The 24,667-nt window shown below is 32.2% G+C and overlaps 1 pseudogene; it reads left to right on the top strand.

The window, feature by feature from the left end:
• The first annotated feature begins 13,958 nt into the window (after positions 1–13,958).
• LOC101964374 (endothelin-converting enzyme 1-like) overlaps positions 13,959–24,667 on the top strand; it is a 66,022-nt pseudogene continuing 55,313 nt past the window's right edge.

Below are 24,667 nucleotides of genomic sequence, written 5' to 3'. Positions count from 1 at the left end.
GACCTTTTGTGCCATCTGTTTTAGAGCTTCATGATTGAGAAAACCTGGTTCCATAACCAAACCAGACTAGGGTCTTCTGTGCCACCTGATTTAGAGCTGTAAGTTGTGACAACCCTGATTCCATGACTGAACAAGGCCAGGTCCTCCTGTGCCACCTGATTTAGAGCTGTAAGTTGTGACAACCCTAATTCCATGACTGAACAAGGCCAGGTCCTCCTGTGCAACCTGTTTAGAGCTGTAAGATGGAACAAGCCTGGTCAAATGTCAAAAAAAAAAAAAAAAAAAACAAAAGCAGCGGCTTTTGGGCCACCTGTTTTAGAGCTGTAAATTTGGACAAGCCTGGTCCCATGACCAAACCAGGCCAGGGCCTGCTGTACCACCTGTTTTAGAGCTGCATGATGAGAAAGCGCCTGGTCCCATCACCAAACCAGACTAGAATCTTCTGTACCAGCTGTTTTAGTGCTGTAAAATGAAACAAACATGGTTCCATGATCAAACCAGGCCAGGTGTCCTGAAACACCATTTTAGAAGTGTAAACTGAGACTTCCCTGTTCCCATGACTGAACCAGACCAGGGCCTCCTGGGCCACCTATTTTAGAGCTATAAGAAGTGACAGGATATTTTTCTCATACATTCATTTGCCATGGTTTGAATGAGACTAAGTTTTTCCTAGAGTAGGTTGTGGTTTCTCTCAACAGGCGTGGTGGTGTAGCTTAGTGGCAAAATACCTGCCAGGTACTTGAGTTGCCAAACATGAATTCTCAGAATAACTTAGAAGAAAACAAATAACAGTAACAACAACATAAAACACAGTAAAAACCAAGTAAAAGAAACAATAGGGAAGTGTAAAAAATAATATAGAATTGATTAAAATGTTAAAAGTTGATAAAGGTAAAATTAATAAAACAATAATAGTGAAGAAGGAGAGACAGGGAGGAAAGAACAAAGAAAAATTTCAAACAAAGGAGAAAAATACATAAATCCAATTAAGGCGTAGAAGAAAACAGCTGTAAACAAAAATGAGAAATAAAATTAATAATAGAAGTTAAAATACATGGGGGAGAAGAAGCCAAAAGTTCCTTCTAGCCTGGTACTTGAGTTGAAGATTCTTTCCACAGCTTATGTGTGTCCCATCTAAAACCTGTTGTTTCCTGTCAGCTCACATTAAACAAATTGAGTGGTATTCAAGCTGTGCTTTGTGTTTCTTACCAGGCAGGGTCAGGGAATGTTGTCTGTGCCAGCATTGTATTCTCTCCACAATTTTTTTTGTATGTGCAACCAGGTGTGTGGTGTATGTTGGAGCCTCCACAAACCCTTCTTGCTTTTAGCAGTTTTGTTATAGATTTATATGACAAAACATATAAATCTATGAACATGAATGATGTTATGCATAACTTATTGGCTTTTGTAACACTGTAGTCAATACAATTTATGTGTATACAAATATGAATGGTTAATCATTTAAAAATCTAATTTTAATTCTTTTAATTGTTTAATTTTTTGAATATCAGTTTACTTATCCAGGGTGCTATGAAACAATAACTAACAAAATAGGGGTTGGTAAAATAAATACAATAAGTGTATTACATATTTATCTGTGAGAACTATTTCAAATTGATAAGATTATTCATAACCCAAAGAAGTTTAACTTTGATGGACTGATGTTAAATTAGGGTTTTTTTTGTTTTGTTTTTTGTTTGTTTGTTTGTTTTAATTTGGCTGATTTTAGGAATGCCTGCCAGAGACAGATTTTATTTGTGATAATTAGAAATTTAATTCAGATTTCCTCTTTAACTTTTAAAAATCTTTGCAAAATTAAGCTTATATTTTAGTGAGTAAACTGTCTTCAAGATTATTTTTATCATTAAAAAGATAGTCATAATACAAAGTAAATACAGTTACAATACAAAACTTTCCCATCTTTTTTTTTTAATATTTATTTTTTAGTGATAGGTGGACATAATATCTTTTATTTTAATGTGGTGCTGAGGATCAAACCCATTGCTTCACACATGCTAGGCGAGTGCTCTACCACTGAGCTCCAGCCCCAGCCCTCCCATCTTTTTTAAGAATTGTGTGTTTGGAACAAAATCTTTTAAAATATTTTTTTCTTCTTCCTCTTGGATATAGGGAATTTATTATTTATACTTGATAAATTGATATTGATAAATTCAGCATCCTGTAAATGAAGTACCAAGTATGCACCAAGTAACTAAGTAACTAAAATGTGCTTGAATATGATTCTATTTAAAAAGATAAGGCAGATTTCAGTTTTACAGTATCAATTTTCCAATTAGTAAATTAAATTTAATGTGCCAATATAGTTATTTCATTTGTGTTTTGTTTTGTTTTGTTTTGTTTTGAGGTACTGGGAATTCAACCCTTGGTTAATCCACACCTGAACTACATCTCTAGACCTTTGAAAAATGTATCAATCTCATTTTATTTATTTATTTATTTACTTGCTTATTTATTTATGGATGGTACAAGGGGTTGAACCCAGGGGCAGTATACCATGTAGCTATATCCCTGACCCTTTTTATTTTTAGACTTTTAGTTTAAGACAGGCTCTCTCTAAGTTGCCCAGTCTTACCTTGAACTTGCTGTCCTCCTGTCTCAAACTTCCCATTAACTAGGATTGCAGGCATGTGCTACTAAGCCCAGCACCGCCCTCCCCCCACCTTTTTTTTTTTAATACTTTGAGACAGGGTCTTACTAAGCTTACCAAACTGGCCTTAAACTTGTCACTCTCTTTCCTTAACTTGAGTAGCTGGAACTTTTACTGACCTATTACTCTAAATGAAGGGCACACTTTTTTGACTTCTAGAAACTATTCTATTGTTATGTGCTCTTTCTTTAAAAAAATATATAGTACATTTTTGGGGCTGGGGTTGTGGCTAAGCAGTAGAGCTCTTGCCTAGCGTGTGTGAGGCTCTGGGTTCGATCCTCAGCACCACATAAAAATAAATAAATACAACAAAGGTATTGTGTCCAACTACAACTAAAATAAATAAATAAATATTTAAAAATATATAGTATATTTTAAAGACTCTTCCCTCTTTTTATTTTTTCATTTTTTAAAAGCATAAGACAATAGGATTTATTCAAGTGGAGAGAAAAGAGACAGATCACTTGTAAGGTGAGAGGGACCCTATAGGAGTTGCTCCACTCTTTTCTTAAATGTGATTTGAATTGGAGTTGATAATTACTGACAAGAAGTTTTTCAGATTATAATTATTTTTGGATTTATTCTTAGAGTCTTAATTTTGCAATTTTTAAAAACTTGAATTAAAAAAGTCATGTTTAATTATTCTCTGTGTTCCAGATTGATTTTTGAATTACATTTCAGTTTCTTTAAATTATGTTGATTTTAATGCAAGTTTTCAGCTAAACTACATTTGTTTTTCCTTATCAGTACCAGTGGTAAAATTTACATGACCATATTTCAGGTAAAATCAACTAACAAAGAGAGAAGTATTATGAAGGAATAAGATGAAAAAGTAAATTTTTATTTCTTGATAATTATGTAGAACTTAGGAGTTTCTTATGTTCAGAGAAAACAGGTATGGATTATATCAAGGGATATTTTAATTTACTGAAGAACATTCTGATGATAAAGAATATCAGAAATAGCCACAAGAGAAATATGATCTCTATAGTTGGAGATTTTTAAGACAAAGTAGGTAGCTATATGTCTAGATATCACTAGTGTATGTTTAATTAGTCTCTTCTAGTACAAACTTAATGTTTTTTGTCTTTGTCTTCTCCTTCCCCAACACTCTTTCTCTGTACTTATCATCTAGTTCATTAGATATTCAGATTTTTAAAAATGTCTGAAAAAGTTTGAAGTTCCTATGTAAGAGGTTTCTTTAGAATATATGGTATAAGAATTTGAGGAGGAAAGAGAAAAACTATAATTTTTTTAATTTTTCAAACAATGATTAAATTAAATTTTATGTTTAGCATGAGATAGATAAAGAATAACTGTAAAATCTGTTGTTTCACAGGTATTGTGAGAATAGAGATGTTTCGAAATATGCAGAATGCAGAAATCATCAGAAAAATGACTGAAGAATTTGATGAGGTATAGCATTCCAATATTTATGCAGATTGCCTACTTATACTTTTAAATTGTTAACATGTTGATTATTTCAAGTTTTGTTTTGATTTGGTGTTTACTGTAAGAGAAGATATATATTACTTATTTATATTAAATATCAATCCATGCTACTAATTACAAAATTAATAGCTTTGGGGATTTGATTATATAGTGTGGAGGTAGCATTAAATAATGTCTGATGATTGATAAGGATAAGAAAATTAATATTATGAAGTAGAAGTTCATTCTTGACTTTTATTCTTGAAAACTTTCTCAAATTCCCAAATTTACAAATGCATCTCCAACACTTTTCTTCTGTGGAATGCTAGTCCCATTAAATGCTTTAGAGGAAAAAAGGTTCAGAGGTCAAAGAAATCTGAACAGGGTTCCATATTATACCTTTCTTAGTATCAAAGCACATTTTAGTTTTTAAGATTCCTAGTGAAGAAAAATTGGCTTAACTTTATTTGACTCAGAATTTTCCAGTTATTTGAAACAGAACGTTCTCTGCCATCCTATGTCTACTTGTGTGAATATGTGAAACTTAAAACTTCTGTTTTGGACATTCTACTTCAGGGTATTCTAATTTTCATTTAGAATACATGTTTTGTTTTTTTCTTCATAATCCCCTTTCCTATTTTCAGTGAAATATTGTCTCAAACAGTTTTTACATGGATTGTAAATGCTGAAACATTTTCAGTTTTACTTTTATATTTATGCTTTGGGGCACTGCTAATTGCAGTTTTAATATTATTCCTTTTGATTTAAATATGATTTCTATTTTCTGGCAGATGTTCCTTTTTCTTGACTTTCAAAGATTGCTTTTTCCCCCCTCTTGAGTGTAAGCTTAGCTGTTTTTTTTATTGTTATTGTTACTAATTTTCAGTTGAATAAAGTAGTACAAACTCACCATAAAACAAATACACTCAAACATACATAACATCTTGAATGTCTTTCTCATCAGTTGTTCACCTTCTCTAAAGCAAGCTCAGACCAAAAATATTTTTTTTAAAGAGAGAGTGAGGGGGATAGAGAGAGAGAGAGAACTTTAATATTTATTTTTTAGTTATCGGTGGACACAACATCGTTGTTTGTATGTGGTGCTGAGGATTGAACCCGGGCCAGGCGAGCGCGCTACCACTTGAGCCACATCCCCAGCCCCAGACCAAAATATTTTACATGTGATTTTTTACAGAAACATTCTGCTAGTGTCTTTTCAACTATATTAGTACCATGTTAGGAACTTTACATTATGCTTCATTCATATGTATATCCATAATTCCTTGTTCTCGATTTTGTAATCCCAAAAGCCTTTGACATTGTAAAGTTTTTTGTTTTTTTTCCCACTTAGGTAAGGTTATTTACAGTTTTGATTTCTTTCAGCCAGTGTGAGTATATGTTTTACTTAATTCTTGACTTGGTACTAGTCAGATTTCTTTCTTACAAATTCCTGAGATAAACCTACGAAAAGGAAAGTTTTGGAAGTTTCAGTCCATGATCTGCTGACCCTGTTATGTTTGGGGCTGTGGTATGGCAGCAGTGCATGGCAAAAGCATTTATCTCATGTTGGGAGCAAAATAAAGAGGAAGAGGCTCACTTTCCCTTTAGGGGCATGCCTCCAGGGACCTAAGAGCTCTGTCTTGGCCCCACCTCTTAAAAGATTCTACATTCTCCCAACAATACCAGTCTGGGAAACAAGCCTTTAAAACAGGAACATTTAGGAGACATTGCAAATACAAACTGCAGCAAATATTCCTGGAAATATTTAATTAGAAGGGCATGCCACAGATTCTGTTTGGATTGTGTTGGACTGTAAGGCATTTGAACTTACATGAAGTTAACTTTCTAAAACTAACAAACCTGGATTTTAATATATTACTGTTGGGCTTCTTTTCGTCAAAAAAATAAACTGGTTATTTCAAGAGCTTGTATGTGCCAAACAGTAGGTAACAAAATCAAGTTAACATGTAATTGGGAAGTTGCTTCATCAGCTGCCAGAATGATTGTACTACACTAGACTTGTATCAAAGGTGATTCAGATCTCAAATTGAAATGTATTGTGTATCTTGGACCTTAAGAATATTAACACTTGATGAAAAGATTATTACAAGTTTTTGAGATAATAGTTCCCAACCTTTGTTGCATATTGGTGTTATCTGGGTATCTTTAAAAAGTACTGGTATCTGTCTCTGCCACATCCCCAGATATTCTGATTAATTTGTAAAGTGCGTGATCTGGGCATGAGAATTTTTAAAAGTTCATCAGGATTCTAACAAGACATCAAAGTTTGAAATTACTGGTTTAAGGTAAATAAAAAGAAGAAAGCCAAGAATTAAATTATTAAAACCCTTCACGTGTGAGAACAGTTAGAGGGGGAAACAAATGAATATATTGTAAAAATGAATGTGATAACAAGAAATTGTTACTTTTGTTTATTTATTTTTGGTAGTTGGTATTGAACGTGGGGGCACTCTAGCACTGAGCTATATCCCCAGCCCATTTTATTTCTTAATTTTGAGACAGGGACTGTCTTACTACATTGCCAAGGCTGTCCTCAAACTTCTGATTCTCCTACTTCAGCCTCCCATAAATTTCTGGAATTACAGACCTGCACCACATCCAGCTCAAGGAAAAAATCATTACTTTTGTACTAAGATTAAACAACTAGAAGAAGATGAGAAATTCATGGAAATAAAGGTCATGATATGCCAATACGGTCATATATTCAGAATATATTAAAAGGTAGTTAACTGTTACCAAAAGTGATAATCAATATGTAGCAAATAAAATTATTTTAAAAGGATTTATTTCATTTCTCTAAATATTTTTTCCAACATTTGAGATAGTGATCTAATCAAAGATTGCTTTTTTTTTTTAATCATTTAAATCTTTTTCCTTTTTGGTTGTACAACTGTTTGGTTATACTAGGAATGTGTTCATTTAGAGCAGAATTATTTATTAGATTATCTTCTAAGGCCATCTATTTTATCTTCAGTAATTTTAGGAAAATATTATTCTTTTTTTTACTCTGTATATTCCCAAGAACTTGGGTTTAAATACTTCTATATTACTAGATATACCATATTTGATTTTTTTCCCTTCAAAATACTTTTTTGGTTATTTATTCCCCAGGGGATATGGGAGGTTATTTTTGGTACATCAAGTTTTAGAGTAATGTTTTTTAAAAGATCTGAACTGTTAAATTCAAACAGTGGTTCTCAAAAGAGTAGTCATTATTAAAATATTATTGAAATAAATATATTATAGCAAAGTCAGGTGAAGATGATCACCTAATCAAATACAGATAGATTTTACAGGAAGTGGTCTAAAAATCTATGTTATTGCCTGAGAAGTACACTAATGTTCCTATTCTTTATTACAAATAGTTTGTTAATAAACTTTTTTAAGCCCTACAAACTTGCACATAGCCAAAGTGCTATCAACCTAATTTAGAAATAAATTAATTCCCAGAGCATTCTATGGCTCTTCAGTTTATAGCTAAGTATATTTGGTTCTTCTTGGAATCAGCCGTTGGAAGCTAAGGCAAAATATAATATTTGTTTTCCAGATTATTAGCACTATATTTATATATATAAACTTTTAGGTATGTTTTACCAAGATCAGCTAATATAGTTTTCATATATTTAAGTATGCCTTGTATATAAGGAAATATTTGTAACACATTTAATATATTCACTTAGTCCCTTTAATTCTTTTTATAAATTGTAAGATTATGTGGTGATTTTCTATAATGATTACAAGTTACCCTGCAGCTTTTTTCTCTTCTCATTTGTTATCATATGTACTTTCCTAAATTTTTTTTAATTTAAAGTATGGAACTTCCATATTTTTATTTATATGAACAGTTATTTAATCAAAGGGTTAAAATGTTAATAAGTATAAAAGTGGTTAAATAGCACACAACCTCAAAAATGTAAAAGAAATGATGTAGAGTGTAGAAGAAAGGTCAAATTATTTGCATTCTCAAATACAGTCTCTTAAATTTTTTTATTTATACATTCTATCAAGAAAGCATTTTTCAGCCTTCGAACCATCTAATAGTGAAAATTTGGGATAAAGTTAATTTGACATATAAAGTTTCTCTCCCCTCTTTGCCCTGTTGCCTATATTCTTCTCAAAGAGTAGCTAGATTTCTTATGGGAAGTATGCTTAAGTAATTGGTAATTATTTCACATTTTTCCCTTTTAGTTGTGGTCTATGTCTAATTTTAAAGTATCTGGTAATTTGAAATAAATAGATGAAAGGATTTATTTTCTTTCCACTCTTGGTACATAGAAGACTGAGTGTGTAATCCTCATGTATTGTAATAAGGTATAGTTTGCAGCATATATTGTTATTCATAGAATTAAGTGTATCTATTATTGTATTAATATTATTCACATAAAAGTAATCTTTGAAGGTCAGTGAAGACAAAAGGGATATTTTACATACTTTTAAAATTAAATATTTTATTTAAATGCCATAATTACATGTGTTTCAAAATATTACAGTCGTATCAGTGCAACCACATGCCGTATTATTCATTTGTTGATTACAAATATTTAAGGTTTAGTTTCTGTTTTTTTCTCTGTGTTTAGTACTTTTGTATTTTGTGGGGAGATACAGAGTATAGACTATAAAAATCATTGAACTTACATACATAATTTACAGTAAGTGAATATATTAGTAAGGAGTGCCATTTCTACTGTCTACCGTCTTCAGTATTGAACTCATTACTCTTTCCCTTGGGATACTTGAAATATAATTTGTGTCTACCACAATGATCTGAAACTTAGACCCAATGAGGGAATACTCAGCAATAATACCTTAACATGTTTAATAGTTATGAAACATGCAAAATCCAGTGAGACATGAAAGGATGATTTAACTATGTAGGGTGTGAGGTCTTTACAAACTAGATTTTGCTTTCTTTCTATTATTATTATTATTATTATTATTATTATTATTATTATTATTATTATTATTATTATTATTTTGTAGAATCAGGAATTGGACCCAGGGCCTCACACATGCCTGACAAGCACTCTACCACTGAGCTATATCCCCAACCCTGAATATAGATATTTAAAGATGAATAAAAATTCACCTGAAAAACCTGGAGGGAGTTTAATGAGGAGAGTTTAGAGTGCTTGAGGGGAAATAAAAATGAAGCTGAATCAAATCATTAATAGTCTTGTGTACCACACTCAGGAGATTGGCCTTGATGTTAATAAATTAGCCATACTGTAAACATTGTTGTTCTCCTAAGTATACTAGACAGTGTTGTAGGTAAGTGCTAAAGAGTCAAAGATGGGAAAGCTATGTGATTTGAACATAATAAAAATCTTGTGGCGTTTGACTTTTCAGTATTTGTGTAGGATATGTGAGTATGCCCTTGACAAATTGAAGAACTCATTTATTGCCAATACTACCAAAATGATCACTGGACTCCTCTAGTTTATCCCAAAGGTATCAGTATCCCAATTTTTATTGTTGTTGGCTCCCCCCACCCAATAAATCTAATGATAGATTGTTTCCCACTCTAAATGAAAGGTTTGTCAAGATTCATGAATAAGAGTAAAAGAAAAACATTTGGCAGTATCTCATTTAACTAATTGATAACAGTTTTGGGCAAGACATTTAAAAGGTATGATATTGGCATTCATTGTTGCTTTGATTTTATATATTCATTTCTTTTTAATTTTTTATTTTAATTTGTTATGTATTACAGTTCATATTACACATATAGAGCACAATTTTTCATATCTCTGGTTCTATACAAAGTATATTCACACCATTCGTGTCTTCATGCATGTACTTAGGGTAATGATGTCCATCTCATTCCACCATCTTTTTTACCCCCTTGTTCCCTTCTTTCTCTTTCCTCTATCTAGGGTTCGTCTAATCTTACCATGCTGCCCCTTTCAATCTCACAATGAATCAGCCTCCTTATATCAGAGAAAGCATTTAGCTTTTTTTTTTTTTTTTGGCAAGCTTCACTTAGCATTATATTCTCCAACTCCATCCATTTACCTGCAAATACCATGATTTTATTCTCTTTTATTGTTGAGTAATATTCCATTGTGTATATATACTACATTTTCATTATCCATTCAACTACTGAAGGGGGGCGTCTAGGTTGGTTCCAGAGTTTAGTTATTGTGAATTGTGCTGCAATAATATTGATGTGGTTGTGTTCCAGTAGTATGCTGTTTTGAAGTCCTTTTGGTATAGACCAAGCAATAGGATAGCTGGCTCTAAAGGTGGTACCATTCCCACTTTTCCAAGGAATCTCCATACTGCTTTCCATATTGGCTGCACCATTTTGCAGCCCCACCAGCAATGTATGAATGTGCCTTTTCCCCCACATCCTTGCCAACACTTACTATTGTTTGTATTCTTAACAGTTGCCATTCTGACTGGAGTAAGATGAAATCTAAAGTTTAGTTTTGATTTCATTTCTCTAATTGCTAGTGATGTTGAACTTTTTTATATATTTGTTGATTGATTGTATATTACCTTCTGAGAAGTGTCTGTTCAGTTCCTCAGCCCGTTTATTGATTGGAGGATTATTATTATTATTAGTTGTTGTTGTTTAGCTTTTTGAGTTCTTTATATACTCTAGAGGTTAGTGCTCTATCTGATATGCAAGTGATAAAAATTTGCTCCCAAGCTGTAGGCTCTCTGTTCACCTCACTGATTGCTTCTTTTGCATTTTTGTTTGAATCCATCCCATTTATTAATTCTTGATTTTAATTCTTGTGCTATAGGGAGTTTTATTTAAGGAAGTAGGGGCCTAATCCAATATGATGGAGATTGGGGCCTACTTTTTCTTCATTTAGATGCAGGGTATCTGATTACTAGTTCCTTGATCCACTTTGAATTGAGTTTTTTGCATGGTGAGAGAGAGGGGTTTAATTTTGTTGTGTATGGATTTCCAGTTTTCCTAGCAAACATACCATTTGTTGAAGAGGCTATCTTTTCTCCAGTATATGTTTTTGACACCTTTGTCTAATATAAGATAACTGTAATTATGTGGGTTAGTCTGTGTGTCCTCTATTCTGTACTATTGGTCTACCAGTCTATTTTGGTGCCAATACCATGCTGTTTTTGTTACTGTTGCTCTGTAATACAGAAGTTCTGGTATAGTGATGCCACTTGCTTCACTCTTTTTTCTAAGGATTGCTTTAGCTATTCTGGGACTCTTATTTTTCCAGATGAATTTCATGACTGCTTTTTCTATTTCTATAAGGAATATCATTGGGATTTTAAATATAATGCTTTTGTTAGTATGGTCATTTTAACAATATTAATTCTGCCTATCCAAGAACAAGGGAGATCTTTCCATCTTCTAAGGTCTTCTTTAATTTATTTCTTTAGTGTACTGTGAGAGGATTTGTCACTGATTTACAGAAATGCCTTTGATTTATGAGTGTTGATTTTGTATCCTGTTAATTTGCTGAATTCATTTACTAGTTCCTTAGTCTGCGGCTAAGGAAACAAATCACCAAAGTTGATGATTAAAGAATGAACATGAATAAAATATTCTTAGATATCCCTATCATCATTTTTAGAATCATATTGAAAATAGTATTCTTGTGGTGACTTATTCATTTGATCAATAAATATTTGAATGTCTTTTACATTCAAAGCGTTGAGGATATAACACTTAAATGCACTAGACACAAACCCCTGCCCTCGCAAAATTTTTATTTTAGTTAAGAGGAGAAAGCCAAAGAATAAACACCTAGGCAAAATACTGTAGTATGATAGATGGCAATAAATACTGTGCAGAAAAATAAAATCAGTAAGAGATTGGCCCAAAAGGGATGATTTAACATAGTACATTCAAGAACACCTCTCAAGAGTGTGACACTGAGCAAAGACTTGAAGAAGATGATGCCTCTCATTAAACTCATATCTGAAGGAAGAGAAAACAAGGGCAAAGACCCTGAAATGGAAACATACCTAGTGTATTTAAAGGATCATAAAGAAGCTAGTGTGACTAAAACATACTAATTGACATTTCTGTATTTAATTGTTATGTCTTTAGGACATTTTGAAACTATTAAACAATTTCTCAACTTTTTTTTTCTTTAGGTGGTATTAACTTTTTTTAGTATATATTTTTTCATTGTCGATGGATCTTTATTTATGTGGTACTGAGAATTGAACCCAGTGCCTCACACATGTGCAGCAAGCACTCTTCCACTGAACTATAATCCTAGCCTGACATTAACTTTTTTACAGCATTAAACTAGTTGTCTTGTAAAACATCCCACATTTTTTGTTTCCCAGATTTTTTTTTCTTTCTGTATTATTTAACATGTTCCTATGTCCTTTTTGTTCTTTCATTGAACGTCAGGTCTAAGGACCTCCTTAGATTAGATTTTTTTTCAAGGAAATTCATTGGTGAAATTTTGTGTGCAATATATACCAGGGTATTGATTAGCAGAGCTAAAACTGAGCCTTGTTTAAGGTGAATTGCATCTCTTTGTAAAATTACATTTTCTTTTTTTTTTTGCAATTGCCAAATAATGGTTTGACAACCATTGAAAATTGGCCAAATAATGCTTTCAGTGTTCATTAATAATCTGTTCCTAAAACTTTGGGTTTATTTTAAATCTTTAAATCAGTGTGGCCTGAAGTCTGGAAATTGGATATTCTACATAAAATGTTTTGAATTAAAGTGTGTCCCATCTATTCTTATGGGACAGAGTAATTGGGCATTCCTAAACAAAACTTAGTCCCCCTATTGAAAGAATTCCTCCACGCAAGACACTTCGCTGAGGAGAGTTCCACTTTATTACAAAAGGCTGTGGGCTTATATAGATCTAAGGAGAGATGGCAGGGCTTAGGTAAATGACGGCTCACTCGTTTATTGGTAAGTTCCTCCAGATGTCAGTTCCGGAGCCCACGAAATTAGTTCTTATTGGGGCTAAGGTTTCCTGCCAGAGAGATTTGAAATTGACGCCAGCGTGAGAGTTCACACTGGTGGGAACTTTTCGCACCAGTGAAAAAAGGGGAAAATAGGAAGAGAAGGTCCTTAGGCGCCATGTTGGCTTTTTTTTTTTTCCTGGGGTGCAGCTGCCATTATACTTTTTCCCAACACCTATCAGTTGTCAGGAACAATGAATTTTTATTTTCTGTTGTGTAAAATCCACCAGTCAACCAAACCAAAAACATAAAAGTTATTTTTGTGTGTCATTTAAACTGGTAATTTTATTTTTGCACTATTTCAATGTTTATCACATTCTTTCCATTATCTTCCTCACCATTGCTACTGTCTTAAATTTCCTGCTCCATCTCTCACTTTGTTTATGAATATGTTAGAATGGTAAGTCTCCTTAGCTCTTTTTCTGTTCCTTTGCCTAATGACTGACTATTCTCTACATTGCAATCAGTTATTTCTTTATAAAGCTAGTTACTCACTTGGTCAAAATCATTCATCAGCCACCCACTGCCTCGAGAATGAAGTGTAACTTCCTTAGTTTCCTTTATGAGTCACTATGCCCCTGCCCTTATTTTGTTATTTTAATACTAGAAATTCTATTTTAGTTTATGAAACAATGTAGCTCTATGGTCCCATTAGTATGACTTTGCTAATTATATTGCTTACAATGCTTGTTCCTCTTGCCCACTTAGTGAGGCCCTAAGCAACTTAGCTCTGTTTCTAAATAAAATATAAAATAATAAAATATAAAATCCAGTGGGGCTTAACCCAGTGGCTTAACCACTGGATTCAATTCCTGGTACCAAAAAAAGGAGGGGTGGGGACCTTTGATCAATATACTATCATGTCATACTTACTATTCTTTTTATACTTTTTAGGACAGTGGTGATTGTCCCCTTCCCATGCCTGGACCACAGTGGAAAAAGTTTCGATCAAATTTTTGTGAATTTATTGGAGTCCTGATTCGACAGTGTCAATATAGCATTATTTATGATGAGTATATGATGGATACAGTAATATCCCTTTTGACTGGTTTGTCAGACTCCCAAGTCAGAGCTTTTAGGCATACAAGTACCCTTGCTGGTAAGTTACCAACATGTTCTTTCTTTTCCATTTGGTTTGTTAAGTATATTTTATTTCAGTTAAGCCTTCTTTAGAGCAAATATTAATTTAATACCAGTGTTCTGGAAAATAACATTCTGCCAAATTCATCTCAGTGATTTGTGTTATCTGTTAGGGTAAAGTTTAAGCCTATTTGCTTATCTGGCATCTGATAACCTTAAAAATAAAAATGTGTCAGTAAATTTCTTTCTGAATGTGTTTTCCTACATCTTTATATTTTACAACCAAAATATTTTAAGAGGTAACTATGCCATATTCTTTGGTAAACCCAATTAATGATAGTGGAAATTCCAAATTGGCATTGTTTTTTCCTCTACTTAATTACATTGCTTTATGGCTTATTGTTTTATTGCAAATATTTTAAACAATTCTATCTAGTATAAAACAGATATTCTTTCTGTAACTAATGCTTTGCTAACTTAAACATATCTAGACCTAATGTCTCTAATATCAGTTCATTCAGGTACTAATATCAGTTCATTCAGATAATATGAAAAACTGATAAGTTTTTACCTTTGCTTTCTTCATTTAGAATTATTATTAACTTGTCAGCCAAGTATATTCATTCTTTTGTTTTCCCAAAAGATAATTTTATTAATTGAGTAATTGTCTGTTTTGCCTCTACTACTTTAACTGTGCTTACCTAAAATGACTGTTCCTTTTCATTCATGTATGGAATGTGCATGTGAGAGCACATGTGTATATATAAACATATTTCAATATTCCCAACTTACATCTTTTTGTAGCAGTAACTTTGTGTATCTTCCATCTTAATTTTTACCATGACAAACCAGATTTAGGTTAACTACATACATTTCATCTTGCATTTAAATTTTAGTATTTCATTTATTTAAAACATTGTTTCTCAAACCTCAGCATGCATAAGAATCATCTAAAGACATGTAGAAACAGATTATTGGGCCTCACCCTCAGGATTTAACAAGTTTCTAAATGATGTTGATCCTGGTGGTTTGGGAACAATATGCTACAAATGCCTGATTAAATATTGTGTTGTTTTCTGGCTTGACCTATTACCCAATTCCAGTATGATAATATTATCTGGAGTTATTTGAGATAATCCATTCATTTTTTCCAATTTTCTTTTTATTTATTTATTTTTTGTTCTATACAGCTATGATTAGTGTTCTACAGTTTTATGCCAAACAAATATGAAACGATTTATTTTCTTTTACCATTGTCTTTTTTCTCATTGTTAAGAGGAGAGGGAGATGTTTTACCTAGTTTTATCTTTATATAAAAGGTAAAATAGAAATATCATTTATTGTTAAATATTTCTGTACTGAACATAAAGCAAACACAGTTTATTCTGTTTTGAGAATATCCTCCTCTTCATTATTAGGAAGAGAAATGTTTTTTACGTAGTTATATATTTTTTAAAATATAATTAAAATGTTTATTCAGTAAGTTGTGTGATACTACACATTGCTCTCTAATTTCATGGCCTTTAATATCTTCTGCATATGTCTGCTTTTTCTTTTTTTTTTTTTGTTTTCTATTTTCTTTTTATCTTACTTCTCTCTGTGTACAGTAATGCCCAATTACCTGGTTGTCAGATGCATAAAGACTTCATTGATTTGAAATATACACAACTTAAACATAAGGTAGAAATTGCTTCTAAAAAGCCAAAGTTGCTGTCATAAAAAATTAATGCACTTGCCTTCAAAAAGAAGTTATTATCTATTTTCTTAAAGTCAGGAGAGAAGGAGAAGCAACAAATTGAAGATTAACCTTAGATACTGTTCTGCTGGTAGTGTTTTGAAATGACAATTCACAAAAAAGACAGAAAGGTTAGTTTATAGATCTTATGTTTCAGAGCAATCTGGGGCTCTTCTTTAGCAGTAGACTACCTCTCTTGAATCCAGAAAACTTTGTGCCACACAACTATTTAAGAACAGAATTTGGGCACCTTGGTGCATGCCTCTAATCCCAGTGACTTGGCCGGCCTGAAGCAGGAGGATGGAAATTTCACGGACAGCCCAGACACTTAAATAAGACCCTGTCTCAAAATAAAAAGGATGAGTATGTAGCTCAGTGATAAAGAACCCTTGGGTTCTAGTCCCTAGTACTGAGGGGTAAAAAAGGGAAAAGAGAAAGAGTATTGTATTATAGAAATATGCAGGATATTTTCACTTTTAAAATATTGACTTGGGACTAGGGATATATATTTCAGTGGTAGAGGGCATGATTAGGCACAATTCCCTGTCTTCAGTTCCGGAACCAAAAATAGCATGTTGTCTTAATTCTTTGAACAACACACTTTAATTCATTTGCATTTGTCCTTCGATGCCATGTAAATGATGTATTTCTGTATTTTAACTACATTTATTATGATGATTCATTTTAGTTCTTCTTTCTGTTGACTCATTTTCACTATCCCTTTGGTTGCTTATATCTGCTAATTTTGTATATTTTCATTATGGCTTTTCTTCTGTTTAAGTTGAGTAGCTTCCTTCGAGTTCTTTGTTGTCTCTTTTCCCATTATTTACTTGTGTTCATGATAGCTCTTAAAATTGCTTTATGAATGCCTTTTTGTTTTCACCCAAACTCTTAAAAATTTCATCATGTAGATTATTTGCATTTGAAATTGTTTTTCAAAATCAAATATTGAAAAGTGGAAGTTATCAACATTGTTTATACTGATTTTTTTAAAACTTAGAACCTATTTTTCAGTCATTCTCTAAATTTGTTTCAAAATAGTACTTTAATTCCCATATGTCTATATTAATCATCATATCTTCTGAAGCTCAGTTGAATAAAATGTGTGAGACATATCAATCACCTTTCTTTCAACAAAGCACAGAGGGCTTGCTGAGAACTTAATTCTAGGTTGGACAATAATTATCCATATTGTCAAGGATTTTTTTTTCTCATCTTTGTCCTCTTTTTTTTATGGTATGTATTGAGGCATAGATTAAAAGATAATCATTTTTATTCACTTTGCAGGACAAGTCTTAGGGACTAGATAAAATGGGCAGGAACATTTAATCCTCTGCTTCAAAGACTATGTGCATGGACAGTTACAAAGCAGTTATGGCCAGATATGATTATCGGCTTTGGAATAAAATGCTCCTTGACATTGCTTATATCTTAGCTGAGAAGAGAGAGAATCAGGTTAGTTATTTTGTAGGGTACAGATGTGATGAGTTCCATAGCTTCATAAGTTACTAGAGTGATCTTATCAGTAGTACTTTTAATCTGTTTTCCAAATATCCCACTTTCTTATTATGAATTAACTAATGTGTCCCTATTATCAGTGTTTATGCATTGAGTTAAACTGTATACTACATTTTTGTTAAAAGTTTTCAACATTCTGTAGTTCTTCAGGTCTGTTATCCCAGTTTATAAGTATTCTAACTTTTCATTGGAGGTAAAGTCTTTTTGGAGTACTTTTATTATTAAATTGAAACAGGCTGATAACAGTTACATTTTATTTCCTACTTTCCTTATTTTTCTTTTCTATTAATTGAAAATTTAAAGTATAGTGTTTTATTTGCTTGACCTGTTACATAAAGAAGGCTCACATTGCAGTACAGTTTTTATTAACTCTTAATCCTCAGAACTAAGTACCCTTATAATAGCTCTCAGTTGGACATATTAGAACAGTTTGTGGATTTAACTTACCTAAGAAACATTTTCTTACACTAATTCTGGTGGATTTATAGTCTGAGACTGGGAACATTTTCCCCCAATTTGATGAAGTTTTTATACTTTAGGAGAAAGTTTTTTTTTTTTTTAAACATGGTCATGAATAAATAGGACTTTCTTTGATTTAGCACTTTGTTTGGAATTATGAAAATAATGGTTTCTTCCAAGAATCTTTTTCAGAATTATAGTTATCTCATTTTTAAGCAACTGCTTTTAAACTGTATGTCAATACTTCAGAACTTGTTCACTTCAAATTTTTGTTAGATGGCAGTTTTCAGAATGAGCAACATTGGTTTAACTTTATTTTTCATTATTTTCTCACCTATGTAATTTTCTAATGATGTTGCAGATAGTATTAATCTAATACTGGCTAGCTACCTCTCACTTTTAAGGTGAAGATGCTTATTTGAACAAAGGAGAATAAAGAATTAAGTATCTGTATTAATAATGAAGTAATTGATTCTGTTTTAATTTTTTCCAAATTGAGTTTGGGAAAAATTTTAAAATGTGGTCAAGATCATTATATAAGGGCAGTCTTGATAAATGGTTTCAAGATAAATTTCAAGATAAAACTCTTGAAGGATTAAATATTTCTTTATACTTTATTGTTTGACACTATTATGTTAACTTGTGGTTGATTTTATATTTGCATATGGTTTATTATTTATTAACATTTCTTAGCATCTCTAAACTTTTTCTGTGAAGAAAGACATTATGTATGTGAAATTGCTTTATTTATTAATAGTAGGGTGAAAATCATTTTGCTTTAGAATATTGACATTTCTTTTCTTTGGCTTTTAGTTGCTGAAACCATATATTAGTGATTGATAGAATGGGTTTTGGAGCCAAACTTTCTGGATTCCCATTTCTCTGTGCCTTTTACTAGTTGGATAATCTTAACCTACCTGGTCTCATTTTCTTCAAATGCAAAGTGGGAAAGATAATGACAGTTACTTCTTTCTAAAAGAGATTAAGAGAGTTTGGAATGGTGTCTGGAATTTAGTAAGTTGCAGCTCTTACTCTATAATGACAAGAGGGCTAATAGTATTTGTCTGTGTTCATACAGAATGTTTGAATACCTACTTATAGTAATAATAGACATGGCTAATGGGGAAATCAGGGAAAAAAGACAAGTTAGTGAATTTAGAAAAATTGCTGTTAAGGAATATTAATATGATGCATTTTCATTTTACTTACCTATTGATTCTCAGAACCCATATTCTATTTATTAAATTCACTAAGTATTTTATAATTCTTAAACAGACAGATTATTTCTGTTTTTTATGGTTAGGATTTGAAAAGTTTAGTACAATCTGTCATCATCAAAAAAAGAGACCATAGAGTATAAATAATTTCTCTTTTAATTTTTGTCTTTATATTTAAATTTTCCTACTCATTTTTAAGTGTTTCTTAAAAAGTACAAGTTTTCATTGCCTTGTACTTTTATCCCTTCTGTTATTTTACTTTATCATTCATCTTTCTCACCCATACTACAGGTATAAAACTTTAATTCAAGTTTCTAATATTTGTTAATCATTACCTTGTAGTATTTTGGGGTTAATATACAGTTGGCCAAAACCACAAATACCTCCACATCATATAATTATATCTGTAAAAGAAAAGTATGACTTTAAAATTTTAATATCTTTTTTGAGTCTAGAGTAATTTAAAATTTTTTCTTTTTGTTGGTTTTTACATTCCTTTTGTTTTTTTTAACAGTTCTGAAAATCGGCTTTATTTTAGAAACCAGTTTCTTAAAATAAACCTTGTTTTTAAAAATCACTTTACAAACATTTTGTATCTTGTATTTATTAACTTAGTGACTTAAGTTAAATAGAATCAAGGAAATAAAATAAGTGTTAAATTTATTTAACAAGAATTTTAATGTGCTTTTAATTTTTTTAAATCATAACCTTATTTGCTACAATTGTACTGTCCCTCAATTTATATAAATTTTCTGTTTTTCCTGTTGTTTGGATCCTTTATCTTTTAGATCCCCTATTATATTTTTTCCCCTTAATTTAGTCTCCTTTTCTGGTATAGGATATTATCTGATACATTTATGAATAAAAGGATATCAGGGAAGTAAATATTTGAGATTTTGCATGTTTACAAAATATGGATTTGGCCTCTTATTTAATAGTTGACTGCAATTTAGATTTAAATATTACAAATTATTTTCTTCAGAATTTGTCTCTATCTTCCAGTATTGCTCCTGAGAAGTTCTTCGCTATTAAGATTTCAAGGGCTAGGATTGTGGCTAAGTGAGAGAATGCTTGCCTAGCATGTGTGAGGCACTAGGTTCGGTTCTCAGCACCACATATAAATAAATAAGATAAAGGTTCATCAACAACTTTACAAATAAATAATTAATTAAAATATTTCAAGCCTCTCTCCTTCCCTCCCTCCCTCCATTCCTCCCTTCCTTCCTTCCTCCCTTCCTTCCTTCCTCCCTTCCTTCCCTCCCTCCCTCCCTCCCTATTGAACTCGGTGGGGGGGGGCACTTAACCACTAAGCCACATCCTTAACCCTTTTAATTTTTTTATTTTGAGACAGCATCTCACTAAGTTGCTGAGGCTGGACTCAAACTTGGAATCCTCCTGTCTCAGTCTTCCAGTCACTGGGATAACAGTCTTGAGCTGCTCTGCCAAGTAATGACCCTGTTTCTTGTCTTTAGAAACTTTTACATTTTGCTACTTGTTCCTAGTATTCTGAAATTTTACGGTGCTATACTCTGGTGTATGTTTTTTCCAGATTGGTGGGTATCATTGTGGGGTTGTCTAGTGGTAAACTAATGTTTTCATTATAGGTCCTCAGATGTTGGCTTTGGTAATTTTTTTTTCTCCTGTAAAAGATCAGCTTCTTTGCAGAAGCATGTATAATGGCTGTCTTGACATTTTGGAGTTGGGTAGGGTGAGGAAGTGCTTGACATTCTGCACATCACATATAATTGTTAATGTGAATCACATATGTGTGTGTGTGTGTATGTATGCATATGTATATATACGATGATTCCAAATCTCTGGTTTATTTTCCTCAAGAAATAAATGTCTGGACTTCCAAAATAAGTATGTGGTAGAAAAATTGCCAGGCTGCCTAGGTTTGGTGAGGACATGGGAATTTAATTGCATATTTTACAGACTATATCACTTTCCATCTTCTGTGGAACAGATGCAGTCTGTTTCTGCATTTTACAGAGCAAAATGGCTTTTTGTTTCACAGATAATAGCTGTCATGATTTTTCTACCTCTTTCTTTGATTTGAATGTTCCCTCCTCGTCTCCTTGCTATTCATATATTTGTGATTTGAGACTGCAGGTATTTTCTGGATTCTTTGAAGATGAAAAATCTTTTCTCCTTCCTATTTTGCTTCAAATTTAAAGGGATAAAGGGATTAGTTAAATCTTTTTTTTAAATAGTTTTTTAGTTGTAGATGGATAGGATACTTTTATTTGCTTGCTTATTTCTTTGGTTTTTTTGTTTGTTTTTATGTGGGTGCATCTCAGTGCCTCATGGATGCTAGGCAAGTGCTCTACCCTGAGCCACAACCCCAGTCCCAATTAGTTAAATCTTTATCATTTGAAAATGATGAAGTTTATCATAGCCCCCTTTTAACCTAAGCTTTTTATAGTAAGGCTTATGCAAAATTAAGTATTATCAACCCTCTCTTAATAATCTAATGTGTCCCATTATCAAACATTTTTAGACACTAGATATAGTAACATGTGCCTATAGTCCCCTCCCCACTTTGGAAGATCACTTGAACCTATGAGTTTTAGACCAGCCAGGGCAGTGTAGTGTTTTTTTTTCTGTTTTCCTACTCATCTACTGTTTTTCTTCTGTTTGGTCCTGAAATACTTTTACACAGTATTTTTTTAAATTTTTTATTTGTTTTAATTAGTTATACATGATAGTAGAATGCATTTATGCACTTTGATATCTATAGATGGGATATAATTTTTTCATTTTTCTGAGTGTTCATGTTATAGAATCATATTGATCATGCAGTCACATACATACATAAAGTAATAATGACTGTTTCATTCCATTATCTTTCCTATCCCTAAATCCCCTTTCCTCCCCTTTTTTCGATTCCCTCTACCTAGTCTAAGGTAACATTCTTCTTTTATTGTGAATTAGCATCTTTATATTAGAGAAAACATTTGGCCTGTGGTTTTTTCGGATTGGCTTATTTCACTTAGCATGATATTCTCCAACTCCATCTATTTACTAGCAAATGTCATAATTTCATTCTTCTTTAAAGCTGAGTAATATCCCATTGGGTATATATACCCCTTTTTTAATCCATTCATCTATTGAAGGACACCTAGGTTGGTTCCATAGTTTAGCTATTGAGAATTGAGCTTCTTTATACATAGAGTGGCTGCATTACTATAATATGTTGATTTTAAGTCCTTTGGGTATAAACCGAGGAGTGGGATAGCTGGGTCAAATGGTGGCTCCTTTCCAAGTTTTCTGAGGACTCTCCATACCACTTTCCATAGTGGTTGCACCAATTTGCAGTTCCATCCCAGTATTTTTATTATTCTTCACACAATATCTATCTCTTTTTTCCTTTCATTATTTATTATAATCACATCCTTCTTTATACCCTCAATTTCTTGCCTCTGTCTCCCTTTGTCATACTCCCTAGAAAACCCTGTATCACCATATGCACCACACTTGCATCAGAGTACCTGAAAATGACTGGGGAGGAAACCTAACTATAATGGCTGGATTTTCTGTTAATCTGTCAATGGAACCTTTTTAATGCTGCCTAGTAAACCCTATGATATTTCATTCTAGAGTTATTTGCACTTCCTTACAAGGTTATGCCTTACCTCAAAACTATAAAACCTCCTGTCTTGTCTTCACACTTAGTTGATTATCTTGTTCTTTAATGGAAACAATCAGAATAGGATTATTCAAGGATTAAACCTACCTGTCTGGCTACAATAGTTGTAATATCTATATGTTCTGTCTTTTCTCTTACTACAATGCCCTCTAAGGCCAGTCCTTATATTTGTACAATGAATCTAATCCCCGTTCACTTTAGAACATTGTTTTTCAGATTGTTCTCTCTCTCTTTTCTGACTTCAATTTGTCCCCTGGGATTAGATAAGTCTTATCATTATGCTAACATGCTGTAATGGCTCCCATCTTTTAGCAGATGATACTTTGGAGATAGGAGCCTGATCACTTTACCTTGTTAGTCACTATGTAGTATATATCTATTTTTTCTTCTTGTTTCTTTTCTCTTTAATAAATGGGGATTGAACCTAGAGGCACTACTGAGTTCTTTTTCAATCCCCAGTTCTTATTTTTTTTATTTTTAGACAGGGTCTCACCAAGTTGCGGAGGATCTTGCTAAGTTGCTGTAACTGGCTTCAAACTTGAATTCCTCCTGCCTCAGGCTTCTGAGTCCTTTAAATTACAGATATTCACTACCATTCCTAGCTAATCCGTGTCTAGATAGAGACAGCAAGAGATTTAAGGTGATAAAGCTGTAGAAATAATGCAAGTATACTGGTTATTTCAAACATCTATTGCATAATGAGAGAAAGGATAGATAATAACCAGGATTTTAAAACAGTTGGAAATGTTCATTCCAAATAAAATAGCCAGTTTTTCAATTTATGTTTTTTACTGTCTTTTCTCCTCCCACCAGCTACAAGAAAACCAGGACGAAATCGAAAATATGATGAACTCTATTTTTAAGGGCATATTTGTTCATAGATACCGGTAAGGGATTTTTAAAGTCATTTAGAAAGTTTTTACCTTAGATAATTATTGCTTATTTGTAACAGACTAACTGTGAAGCCATAATACTCTACTAATTATTACTTTTGTTTTCTGGAAAACAACTGTGGCTGTAAATGCTATGTAAATGACATGTGGAGAATATGCACTTATTACTGCCACATTCTTCCAAACTCAGACTGTCTACTGTTGGAGGCAGCCTATGGACTTGGCATTTGTACTAATAGAATATTTATGTGATTATTAAATTAATGTAGCCTTAATAAGATATGTTTTTCACATTTGAAAAAAATTAAATGCTTTACTTCTTGATCTGTGTTACTTACTTTCTTGTTTAATGATCAAATTAATGACTAATCTTTTTTAAACATGTCTGTTAAGAAGAAAAAGGACAAGAATAAGAAAGGAATTGTTAGTGAAATATTTTTTGTCATACTACATTACGAATGAGTTTATTTTGTCTTTCTGTGAAGTCATAAAACTTTGAAAATACTACATTATATAAGCATATTTGACATAAATTAATAGATTGTATGTGTACCTATATTTCTGTTACTTAGATGCAGTATATGTATAGGTAGATACACTCCAATAGAAGCACTGTTTTCAGATGGATTTGAAACTGTAGTTGATAAATTCATATAAAGCAGTAGTTTAACATAAGAAATTTTGTGTGTAGGTGTGTGTTTATATATAACTTTGAGATTTTAGCAGAATTTAAACATTTTAACTCAAAAGTATATAAATACCTTTTGAAACAGGACCAAGGCCTTAGTTTTAGTATGGATTCTCTGGTTAGATCTTTATATCCTCTTTTTTGCATAAACCTTGCATATAATCCAATACTGACCCATTTATTTGAAACAACAAAAAAAGAGCTTACATGTATGTGGCATGCAGTCATGTAGTCTTTTGTTCTTTGTGAATGTATAATTGAGGTAAAACTGCACATTTAATTGTATAATTGAATGAGTTTTGACATATTATGTACCTGAAAAGCCACAAGATAAATAATAAGTCCATCAACCTTAGAAGATTTTTCTTGGCACTTTGTAGTTCCTCCCTATC

The sequence above is a fragment of the Ictidomys tridecemlineatus genome, unplaced genomic scaffold (genome assembly GCF_052094955.1).
Source record: "Ictidomys tridecemlineatus isolate mIctTri1 unplaced genomic scaffold, mIctTri1.hap1 Scaffold_100, whole genome shotgun sequence".
Lineage (NCBI taxonomy): Eukaryota > Metazoa > Chordata > Mammalia > Rodentia > Sciuridae > Ictidomys > Ictidomys tridecemlineatus.
Note: the sequence above shows the minus strand (reverse complement) of the source record. Positions and strands in the feature narration are given on the sequence as shown.